Source organism: Hemitrygon akajei, unplaced genomic scaffold, assembly GCF_048418815.1.
Source record: "Hemitrygon akajei unplaced genomic scaffold, sHemAka1.3 Scf000092, whole genome shotgun sequence".
In the NCBI taxonomy this organism is placed as follows: Eukaryota; Metazoa; Chordata; class Chondrichthyes; order Myliobatiformes; family Dasyatidae; genus Hemitrygon; species Hemitrygon akajei.
In genome coordinates, this window is record NW_027331978.1 from 735802 (window position 1) to 748587 (window position 12786).

The following is a 12786-nucleotide window of genomic DNA, read 5'->3' on the forward strand; positions in this document are numbered from 1 at the left end:
ATAGCACCATCCAGAGACAGAGAAGCAGTTTCAGCGACAGGTTACTATCGATGCAATGCTCCTCAGACAGGATGAAGAGGTCAATACTCCCCAATGCCATTAGGCTTTACAATTCAACCGCCAGGACTTAAGAACTTTTTTTTTTTAAGCTATTATTAATGTTTTTTGAGTTAGTGATTTAGATGCATATCATATTTTTACTGAGTTAAGTATTGTATGTAATAAGTTTTGCTACAACAAGTGTATGGGACATTGAAAAAATAGGTTGAATTTCCCCATGGGGATGAATAAAGTATCTATCTATCTATCTATCTCTCTATCTATCTATCTATCTATCTCTCTATCTATCTATCTATCTATCTATCTATCTATCTATCTATCTATCTATCTATCTATCTATCTATCTATCTATCTATCTATCTATCTATCTATCATTATTTTCACAGGAGGAATACGACCTATTAAAGAAAAAATAAGTGGATTTCATCTAGAAAATTGTTGTTTCATGGTCCATTAAAGGAACTATATTCGCTTTGCAGAGATCTTTATTTACAGAGCTGCAGTTATTAGTAATGACAAGCTCAAAGGCTTTCTGTCTGTGGTTATAAGCCAAATGAATGATAAAATGGATTCGGCCTCACAATGTAACTCACCGTGACCCTGCACCATATGTCTGTCTGCACTGCACCTTCTCTGCAGCCATAATGCTTTGTTACAGTGATTGTTCTGTCGTATATCAGCTCAATGTACTGTTGTAATATATCGATCTGTGTGGATGGTACGTCAGGCAAGATTTTCACTGTAGCTCAGTACGTGATAAGAATAAACAAATTCCCCATTTTAATTGTGTGGAGATATTAGACAGACTGAGCTTCTGCGCTGGAACCACAGAAGGAAACTGAACTGTTGTCATTTCTGTGGAATGCAAATAAATAGAAAAGGCTTCAATCTCACATTACGATCTGCGGTAACTGGGATCAGGTGACCGGTGGTGGGTCTCCGATATCAATATCAGAATCAGGTTTAATAGCACCGGCATATGTCATGAAATTCGTTGTCTCTGCGGTAGCAGTAGAACCTAATTCTTAACAAAATATTTTAACAATTGTGATTTCAGATAAAAATATACATACATATTAAATAGTTAAATTATGAGAAGCTCAGATCAATAGAAAAGGCTAAATTCTGACATAAATGGGTCAGACAAGCAGAAACATTGGCTGTACTTCAGCAGGTAAAAACAGCGAAATGAAACATGCTGAAAATATTGCAGAAAAAAGCATATTGTCCACCCACAACGAGAGGACGTGACAGATCCGGATCTCACTGCCTTGTCTGAACGGGGAAAGATGAAGCTACACGGACACGTAGAGCAGTGACCCGCAGATACTGCAGATCTGCTGAAAAACGTGAACAGGAAACGGGATCAGGTGACCGCTTTGGTCTCGCATCCCCAGACAGAGAACCGGCTACCCACCACTCTGTGGAAAGAAGCAAAATTGCCGCTCACATCTCCTCTCGCCTTAAATGTATTAGACATTTCAACCCCCAGGAAAAATATATCGTCTGTCCACTCTATCTATTCCTCTCGTAATCTGTAAAACGTCCATCCAGTCTCAACCCAGCCTGCGCCGCTCTGGAGAAATCAACACAAGTTTGTTCAGCCTCTGGTTATAGCTCATGCCCTCTAATCCAGACAGTGTCCTGGTAAACCTCTTCTGAACACTATCGAAAACCCGGCATCCTTCCGAGAATGGGGGCGACCAGAACTGTATGAAACACACCAGATGTGGTCTAACTAGTTTTATAAAACTGTGTTACGAACTGAAACGTTTTAGAAACGAACCAGCAGCAATAGAGTTCGCACTGGAGTCTGATTTTGATGTTAAAATCACTCTCTTTATTAGTATCTATTTATAATATAGTAACTTACCGAAATAATGAAAGTTAGCAGTGTTATGTGTGTATGTCTGTAAATATAATTCCCAGACTATCGAGCATGAGGGATCAAAGCTTAGAGTCTTGAGATGGTAAAGTAGGAAAGTTCAGTAACACACGGAATAAATGATGGGAGAGAGATATTTGTTAGACAGGGTGAAAAGGCCGTTTCTTCAAAATAACCGTCGACGAAGTTCTTATCCGTTGAATCCGTCCACATACGAGTTATCAGCAAAAGTGACCTGTCACAGGAATACCGTCTTCCAGGGGTTACCACACAACACAACCAGACAAGGGTTAACACAAGATATTCCAAAATCCACTCCTATGGATTATACGAAGTGACAGCCACACACATTCGTTGTGGTTCCGTGTACCGATGATCAACCCACTCTTGTTGAGACTAACTGAAGCTATCAGCTTTTCCAGACTCTCTCTCTCTCTTTAAACTGGCCGACTGCCTGTCTGCAGATAGATAGATAGATAGATAGATAGATAGATAGATAGATAGATAGATAGATAGATAGATAGATAGATAGATAGATAGACAGATAGATAGATAGATAGATAGATAGATAGATACTTTATTCATCCCCATGGGGAAATTCAACATTTTTTCCAATGTCCCATACACTTGTTGTAGCAAAAACTAATTACATACATACTTAACTCAGTAATAATATGATATGCATCTAAATCACTAACTCAAAAAGCATTAATAATAGCTTTAAAAAAAGTTCTTAAGTCCTGGCAGTTGAATTGTAAAGCCTAATGGCATTGGGGAGTATTGACCTCTTCATCCTGTCTGAGGAGCATTGCATCGATAGTAACCTGTCGCTGAAACTGCTTCTCTGTCTCTGGATGGTGCTATGTAGAGGATGTTCAGGGTTTTCCATAATTGACCGTAGCCTACTCAGCGCCCTTCGCTCAGCTACCGATGTTAAACTCTCCAGTACTTTGCCCACGACAGAGCCCACCTTCCTTACCAGCTTATTAAGACGTGAGGCGTCCTTCTTCTTAATGCTTCCTCCCCAACACGCCACCACAAAGAATAGGGCGCTCTCCACAACTGACCTATAGAACATCTTCAGCATCTCACTGCAGACATTGAATGACGCCAACCTTCTAAGGAAGTACAGTCGACTCTGTGCCTTCCTGCACAAGGCATCTGTGTTGGCAGTCCAGTCTAGCTTCTCGTCTAACTGTACTCCCAGATACTTGTAGGTCTTAACCTGCTCCACACATTCTCCATTAATGATCACTGGCTCCATATGAGGCCTAGATCTCCTAAAGTCCACCACCATCTCCTTGGTCTTGGTGATATTGAGACGCAGGTAGTTTTAGTTGCACCATATCACAAAGTCCTGTAACAGTTTCCTATACTCCTCCTCCTGTCCATTCCTGACACACCCCACTATGGCCGTGTCATCAGCGAACTTCTGCACATGGCAGGACTCCGAGTTATATTGGAAGTCTGATGTGTACAGGGTGAACAGGACCGGAGAGAGTACGGTTCCCTGTGGCGCTCCTGTGCTGCTGACCACCGTGTCAGACCTACAGTCTCCCAACCGCACATACTGAGGTCTATCTGTCAAGTAGTCCACTATCCAATCCACCATGTGAGAGTCTACTCCCATCTCCGTTAGTTTGTGCTTTAAGATCTTGGGCTCTCTCTCATGATTCAGTCCACAGTCAGCGGGGTCAGCCTGTGACTGACGTCATAGCCCCGCCTCCTCACGCCGGCGCTCTAAAAGAAATAGTCACAGTACGACCGCAGGCTCGTAACAGCCGCAGCACAACTTCCCGACTTTTGAACTCAATGCTTCAACTAATAAAGACAACCATGCCACCTGCCTTCTTAACCACCCGATCAATCTGTGCAGTCTCTTTCAGGGAGCGATGAACTTGGAGTCTACGATCCCTCTGATCATCAACACTGTTCAAGGTTTTGCATTTAACAGTGTACTGTCGCATACATTCGACCTACCGAGCTACCAAGATGATCATCATTAATCAAATCTCACTGAGATTTCTCAGGTCCTGTTGAATTTATTGCCAAGTGCACAAGTACGGGAAGGTACAGGAACAGAGAAACACTGACTTGTGGCAGCATCACAGGCAAGTACATTCAGATAACACACGGAACACAAATTATACTATTCTCTGTCAGTAACAATCCATAAATATGTTTTATGTCATTAACGGTATGAAAAATACATTGTGTCATGATCAATATTAAAATGTGCATTTTGTGTCAATAACAGTCTTGGAAATGTTGAATTTGCTCCCTGTCTCCATTCCTCCTGTAATCCACAACCAGCTCCTTTGTTTTTGACGGAATGAGGGAGAGGTTGTTTTCTTGACTCCGCTGTCTCGGGTGATGACTTCTTCTCTATACGCTGCCTCGTTATTATTTGGGATCCGGTGGATCAATGTAGTGCCGTCAGCAAATCTAATTAGCAGATTGGAACCCGCCACTGCAGCCCCACAGTGCACTATGTACTGATTGCAAAGCTACGAAATTGCATGTGAATAGCCTCCCCTCCCCCAACTCCACTCTTTCTGCTTCACCAGCAGACTGGGGCATCTCACATCTCGCTGCCTCCGCCAGGACATTAAACTGTGAACAACTGTGGTCAGGGACTGATCTCTGGGGTACTCCAAACGCTACCTCCTTCCAGTCTGAAAACGACCCACTCATCCAGCCACACACTACCCGCAGTTTATCGACCTACAACGAAAAAGCCTAATCACCTACTCCTGAGGATCAATACTATTGCTGACTCTGAGTTTACCACCGTCTAATGCCAGGAGGGACATAATAATCAGAAAGTCTCTAGTCACAGCTGTGTAAATAAAATGTGATCTCAGTAGGTGTGTGGCGCATGCTCAGAATGCGAAGGAGACAGACAAACTGAGCCAAGTCACAGACTGATGAAGGGGAGGAATGATCCATTTTGATACAGAGAGGGAAGCAGAGAGTTTGATATTGTGCCTGATGGCGGAACTGTGGCCAGTTAGAAGATGAAGTCTTGTCCCCCCAAATTGTTTTGAGTTGTGACAGTGTTTTTCTCAGAAGGCACCATGGAAACTAAGTAATCTGAGTGGAAATGTTGTCCTTCACCCACTGACGTGGTTTGTAAACTTTTAACAGTTTAGAAAATTCAAAGGATTTGTCAATGGGAATCACAAACACAACAGCACGTTAGTTCCGCTGTATCTGTTAGTTCTCCAGGGCTTGAATGCCGCCAATCCTTGAATGTGGAGGCGGAGATGGCGGAGAAGACAACGGTCTCTCTTGCGACAAGGAGAGCACGAACATGTGTCCATGCCCGTGATCTGATTGGATACACTGCCATGACGTTGATAGTAGTGTGACGTCATTCACTGGCTCTGATTTTGGAAGGGATTCAGTCGGCCATCGCAGATACACTAAAAGCTTCGCACTGGGAAGCGGCCGTTCACCTGCTCCGTGTGTGCGAAGAGACTCATTCAGTTAACCCACCTTGTGATGCTCCGGTGAGTTCACAAAAAATAGAGGCCACATTTCTGTCCGGAGTGAGCAGAGAGTTTTACTCAATCATCCCAGCTGCTGCAACACCGGCAACTTCACATCAGGGAGGAAGTTCAAATTAGCTCCCTGTTAAATGTTTAACCATCACGGTGACTGAAGGCAGCTGCAGGTTCATGAGGGACTGTTACTGTCAGATTCTGCAGTTCTTGCGGCTGCTCATCGCACCCAGGACTGAACCCTGGTCACTGAGCATTGGAGGAGTCTGTTCTGCTGATGTTAGCCTTAAACTGGACTGGTGTTTAATATTGTGTATCTGTGAAAGATAAAGCAGTCTGTATGAAATCCCGTGTGTCAGGTACTTTCAGTCTCTACCACACTCACTGTGTACACTAGAGAGGCCACTCGGCCCATCTGGTCCTGGCCCATGTTTCTGTTCCATAATCAAATATCAAAATCTATCCCTGCCATTCCCCTATCACTCTCCCTGAGATGACAGGTTGCAACTAGTCACCACTCCGTGGGATAGGAGATTTCCCTTGAATTTCATAGAATCATAGAAATCTACAACACATTACAGACGCTTTGGCCTACAATGTTGCGCCGACCATGTAACTTAGTCTCTATACTGCCTAGAATTACCCTACCGCATCGCCCTCTATTTTCCTAAGCTCCATGTACCTATCTAAGAGTCTCTTAAAAGACTCTATTGTATCCGCCTCTACCACCGTCGCTGGCAGTGCATTCCACACAAACACCACTCTTTGCTTAAAAAAAATTAGCTCTGACATCTCCTCTGTACCTACTTCCAAGCAGCTTAAACCTATTCCCCCTCGTGTTAGCCGTTTCAGCCCTGGTAAAAAGCCTCTGGCTATCCACACGACCAATGCCTCTCATCATCTTATACATCTGCATGAATTCCCTGCATGATTTTCTCCGGGCTGAATAAGACGATGAGCTCACTGTGGTTGTGACGTTCTTCAGGGCTCTGGACGAAGTTGGTTAAACTCCTTCTTCCCCGCTCTTTTCAACGTTTTGGGTCATTTTCACCAATTTTAAAGGATTGTGCCTCAGACAGCTGGGTTGTTGCAATTGTTACGTACCAGCAGCAATAGATCATTAATGGAGTCTGGTTTCGATGTGAAAACCACTGTCTTTATCTGTATCTACTCCAAATATAAAAGATTAAACGAAATAAACAGAAGTTCAAAGTGTTGTGCGTATATATAGCTCCCAAACTATCAAGCTTGGGAAACAATGCTTAAAGTCGTAAGATGGTAAAGTGGAAAAGTTCAGTAATCCACGGAATAAGTGAGTGAGAGGAGAGGTTTGTAAATCCACTCGAAAATGTAGCATTTTGTGTGTGTGCGTCTCTGTATTCCCAGCAACTGCAGAATCTCCTGTGTTTTATATCTGCATTTTACTTTGGCATTGGATACACGTTGATATTGAGTATATTGTTTATGGGAGCTTTCTGCGTTAAAACAGCTGCAGATTTTTCTATACACACACGAAAAAAATGAGGTATGAATATTGAACCAGAGCCTGCAGAAATATTTAATGGCACCGTGATTACCCATAAGGCGTTGCGTTTAAAATTTCGCTGGCGCTGAAGCACCGAACAGATGCGCAGGCGTCAGGGCTGATGACGTCACCAAGTATCACGCATGCGCACGGCACACAGAAGGCCTTGGAAATACCGTCTGCGGGTAAGATCGATTCTCTGTGTTTTTATCTTAAACACCGACTGAGGGACTATTCCTATCAAATCCGAACACCGTGACCCGCAATCCCGGGACACTCCTGCTCTCTCCCTTCTCTCTCAGCCCCAGGATCCGTACATGGGTCCCGGGGAGCTTCCGGCCGATGAGGGAATGGGAACCGATGGATCTCTCAGACAGAGCTGAGTCCAGCTATCTAAATGCAAGTATTAGGAACTCGGAAAAAGGGAACAAAATCTTTTATATCACCATTTGAGAAAATCACCTTTGTTCTATTTCCAATCACAAACAAGAGAACATCTGCAGATGCTGGAAATCCAAGCAACACAAATTGCTGGATGAACTCAGCTTTAGTACAGTTTTCCATAGATGCTGTCTGGCCTGCTGAGTTCCTCCAGCATTTTGTGTGTGTTCTTGCTCTGGACTTTTCTACCGGTGAGGACATGTTTTGTCCCATTCTCTCTGGGTACATAATGATATCAAACACCTTTGTCCTGAGGAACAAGTAGCTTTCACATCACAAATGTGCCAGACTCCAATGAGACAGACTACTGCCCTTCCCTTCATATTCATTGACATTGCCATCACTGAGTTCACCACCGTTTGTCACTTGGGGGAGACTTCAGGGGAAATATTTATGTACAATACAGAAACTGGTGTTACCTGTGTGCATTGTGGTGATGCTAAAGTTGATGGAGAATTTGCAAGTGGGAAGAAATGGAGTGCTATTTGGAAATCTGACTGTTTAAAGCATAATTTAGCAAGCAAATCACATATGGACAATGTGCAAAAGCTTTGGTGAGAAAATCCTTCATTACCCGTTCCAGGCCTGCTACATAGGTTGTGTGAGAGTGCAGATGAACTGGATCAAACCCAGAGGAGATCAAAGTTTCTATTGACAGTGATTTGCTAGCTGTGAAAATGAATACCTCTCTGTATAAAATTCACTGTGCACATGTTGTCACTGGGTAAAAAATGCACAGTACAAGATTTATCTGCACATCAGTTATTACAAATTAGAGGGGATATTGGAGGGAAGGAGGGGAGAGCTCAAGTGTCCCTGATGTCCTCACCTACAAGATGTACATCCAGCTGCAGCTTGTAATCCTGCACTTTATGGAGTTGGATCTTGAAATGGGTGAATTGCAGATCATCCTGCAGTTGGAGGGGGTGATAGATATGACATGAAGAGAGGTGAGTTACACCCAAGGTGCAGGACACAGGAAACTGTGTGAGAGTCAGGCAGGTGAATGAGGTTAAATAGCCATCGCAGAGTACTTTGTTGCTATCCCGCACAACAGCAGGTGGACCACTTTAGACACTGTTGGGGGTAATTGCCTGACAGAGGGAAGTCAAAGGGGTGATAGGAGATTTGTTAGTTAGGGGAACAGACCAAGAGGCAATCCAAGAGGATTGGATAGTGGACTACTTGACAGATAGACCTCAGTATGTGCGGTTGGGAGACTGTAGGTCTGACACTGTGGTCAGCAGCACAGGGGCGCCGCAGGGAACCGTACTCTCTCCGGTCCTGTTCACCCTGTACACATCAGACTTCCAATATAACTCGGAGTCCTGCCATGTGCAGAAGTTCGCTGATGACACGGCCATAGTGGGGTGTGTCAGGAATGGACAGGAGGAGGAGTATAGGAAACTGATACAGGACTTTGTGATATGGTGCAACTCAAACTACCTGCGTCTCAATATCACCAAGACCAAGGAGATGGTGGTGGACTTTAGGAGATCTAGGCCTCATATGGAGCCAGTGATCATTAATGGAGAATGTGTGGAGCAGGTTAAGACCTACAAGTATCTGGGAGTACAGTTAGACGAGAAGCTAGACTGGACTGCCAACACAGATGCCTTGTGCAGGAAGGCACAGAGTCGACTGTACTTCCTAAGAAGGTTGGCGTCATTCAATGTCTGTAGTGAGATGCTGAAGATGTTCTATAGGTCAGTTGTGAAGAGCGCCCTCTTCTTTGTGGTGGCGTGTTGGGGAGGAAGCATTAAGAAGAGGGACGCCTCACGTCTTAATAAGCTGGTAAGGAAGGCGGGCTCTGTCGTGGGCAAAGTACTGGAGGGTTTATCATCAGTAGCTGAGCGAAGGGCGCTGAGTAGGCTACGGTCAATTATGGATAACTCTGAACATCCTCTACATAGCACCATCCAGAGACAGAGAAGCAGTTTCAGCGACAGGTTACTATCGATGCAATGCTCCTCAGACAGGATGAAGAGGTCAATACTCCCCAATGCCATTAGGCTTTACAATTCTACCGCCAGGACTTAAGAACTTTTTAAAAGCTATTATTAATGCTTTTTGAGATAGTGATTTAGATGTATATCATATTTTTTACTGAGTTAAGTATTGTATGTAATTAGTTTTGCTACAACAAGTGTATGGGACATTGGAAAAAAGTTGAATTTCCCCATGGGGATGAATAAAGTATCTATCTATCTATCTATCTATCTATCTATCTATCTATCTATCTATCTATCTATCTATCTATCTAATATCCTAGTGATAAGGCTTGCTAGAGGTAGTGTGGGGGGGGGTTGATCTGGTTTAAATAAGTTGTAGGGGGAATGGGAGCTAGATTGACAGAACAGATAGTGGAGAGGGTGAATTGAATTGACTTTATTACAAATATCCTTCATATAGATGAGGAGTAGAAATATTTATGTTACTGTTTAAATGTGCAATGTGTAATTTAAATTAACTTATGATATTTAGTTTGTATATAGGACAGTCAAGAGAACAGAAATCAATTATTCAGTCTGATGGCCTGGTGGAAGATGATGTCACGGAGCCTGTTGTTCCTTTTGCTGTGGTACCATTTCCTGGATGGTAGCAGCAGGAACAGTTTGTGGTTGTGGTGAATTTGGTCCCCGATATCCTTTGGGCCATTTTTACACAAATCCATACGCCTACCATCCAGGCTCCAATCCAAACTTCTTTTAAATGGTGAAACCGAGCTCATATTCACCACTTGTGCTGGCATCACAATCCACACTCTCACAACCATTTCAGTAAAGAGCTTTTCCACATGTTCCCATTAAATATTCACCTTCCCCACTTACCCCTGACCTCTGCTTGTCATCCCAGCCAACCTCAGCGGAAAAAGCTGCTTGCATTTATTTACCCAATGTTCTCCCTCATCATCTTGTATACTTCCAACAAATCCTCAAAGCAATGTGTAATTTCCTTGTTTATGTTTAGAGCCTTTTTTATGTGTATAAGATGATGAGGGGCATTGATCGTGTGCACAGCCAGAGGTTTGTTTTCCCAGGGCTGAAATGTCTAACACGAGGGAGCAGAGTTTTAAGGTGCTTGGAAATAGATACCGAGGAGATGTCAGGGGTAAGTTTTTTACACAGAGAGTGGTGGGTGTGTGGAATGCACTGCTGGCTTTTTCGGTGAGAGTGTTTCAGTTACTGTGGGGCCAGGAACCCATGCAGCTCAGCAGGAACAGGGAATAATACCAATGGAGAGAGTCAAACTGAGCCAGGTCACAGATTGGAGATGGCAGAAATGCTCCATTCTTATAGAGACAGGAAGAGCATCAGAGAGTTTGATCGTCATTCCAGATACCAGCACTGTGCCCAGTTAGATGATGATTTCTCTCTCCAACTTGTGTTGAACCTCACTGTAACTGTGTGATGTCAGTTCACAGCTTGACAACTCAAGTGATATCATCTGAAATTTTGTCCTACACCCACTGATGGATTTTGTAAATATTTTTACAGGTTACAAATCACAAGGAATTTCTCTCCGGAAATCTAAAACACAACACACCAGTTTTGCTGTCTCTGTCCAGATATTTAAGAAGTGGAGCAAGCGATTCACTCGATCAGCATTCCTGCTCAGACTGTGGAGAGGGATTCACTCAATCATCTGACCGACTGGCACACCTGTCATTTTAAACGGGTAGGGGGTGCCCATTCATCTGCTCAGACAGTGGGAATGGATTCAGATGGACATTTCAACTGAAGGGACATCAATAAGTTCACACTGGGACAAGGCCATCCACCTGTTCTGTGTGTGAGAAGGGATTCAGTTGGTCTTCCCACCTGTGGACACACCAGTTAGTTCACACTGGGGCAGAGGCTGGTCATTTGCTGAATTTGTAGGGAAGGTTTCACTCGGTCATCTGACCAAATGATTCACCAGCAAGTCCACACTGAGGAGTGGCTGTTCACTTGTTTGGACTGTGGGAAGGGATTCACTAAGTCATCTAAACTGAAGCTACATCAGAGAGTTCACACTGGGGAGAGACCGTTTCCCTGCTCATACTGTGGAAAAGGATTCACTTGCTCATACCAACTGAAAGTACATCAAAGAATTCACACTGGAGAGAGGCCGTTCACTTGCTCAGACTGTGGGAAGGGATTCACTCGTTCATCTGAACTGAAGGTACATCAGCGAGTTCACACTGGGGAGAGGCCGTTCACCTGCTCAGACTGTGGGAAGGGATTCACTTGCTCATCTAAACTGAAGGTACATCAGAGAGTACACACTGGAGAGAGGCCGTTCATCTGCTCCATCTGTGGGAAGGGATTCACTTGTTCACCTGACCTGAAGGTACATCAGAGAGTTCACACTGGGGAATGGCCGTTCAGATGCTCAGACTGTGGGAAGGGATTCACTTGGTCATCTCACCTAATGGTTCATCAGCGAGCTCACACAGGGGAGCGGCCATTCACCTGTTCAGACTGTGGTAAGGGATTCACTCGGTCATCTCAACTGAAGGTACATCAGCGAATTCACACTGGAGAGAGGCCATTCAGCTGTTCAGACTGTGGGAAAAGATTCACTCAGTCATCTCAAGTGAAGGTACATCAGAGAGTTCACACTGGTGAATGACCGTTCACCTGCTTAGATTGTGGGAAGGGATTCACTTTGTCATCTAAACTGAAGGTACATCAGCGAGTTCACACCGGGGAGAGGCCATTTACCTGCTCAGACTGTGGGAAGGGATTCACTCAGTCATACCACCTGCAAGCACACTGGTCAGTTCACACCGGGGAGAGGCCGTTCACAGACTCAAGCCTGAATTATCCCTCTGCGTAGATGCTGCAGTGTAGCATACACAGTAGCCCACGCAAGTGGCCTACACCGTTGTGTGCATTTTTACTTGTGAGTTCGTGTGTCTGCGTTGCTCTGGCAAAACACCAGTTGGTGTTGGGGTTCTATGGCACTGTGTTGAATTGACTCGTGGAGTTGGGAACGATGGTGACTGCTGAGTTAATCTTGTTGGAGTTGAAGCTAATTGATGTTGAACAAGAGTTACTTTTATTGAAATTACTGCAGCGCAGAAAAGAGAGAAGCTTTTCTATTTCTTTGTGCAGTCCGCGACGTCCAAACTGATGTTTGTGGAAATTTCTTTACACGAGTTTCATGCCATTTGCAAGTCTTTATAGTATACCAATGGAGAGTCGTACAAATGTAGATATTTTCTGACTTCCTAACGTGACCTCTCCTCGATTTGGTCCATCTTCCAACTTTGAAGCAACAGGAAATACCTCGGAGGAAATGTGCTGCTACCAAGCAGACCGATCACAGTTCTCACGGTCTGTGACGCACAGTTACATTTTCGTAAGGTGTTCTTTAGGCTACGGCGT

The 12786-nt window shown here is 44.1% G+C and overlaps 1 pseudogene; it reads left to right on the top strand.

Annotated features, from left to right (window-relative positions):
- The first annotated feature begins 7099 nt into the window (after positions 1-7099).
- LOC140722868 (uncharacterized) lies at positions 7100-12285 on the top strand (annotated as a pseudogene).
- Positions 12286-12786: the final 501 nt, after the last annotated feature.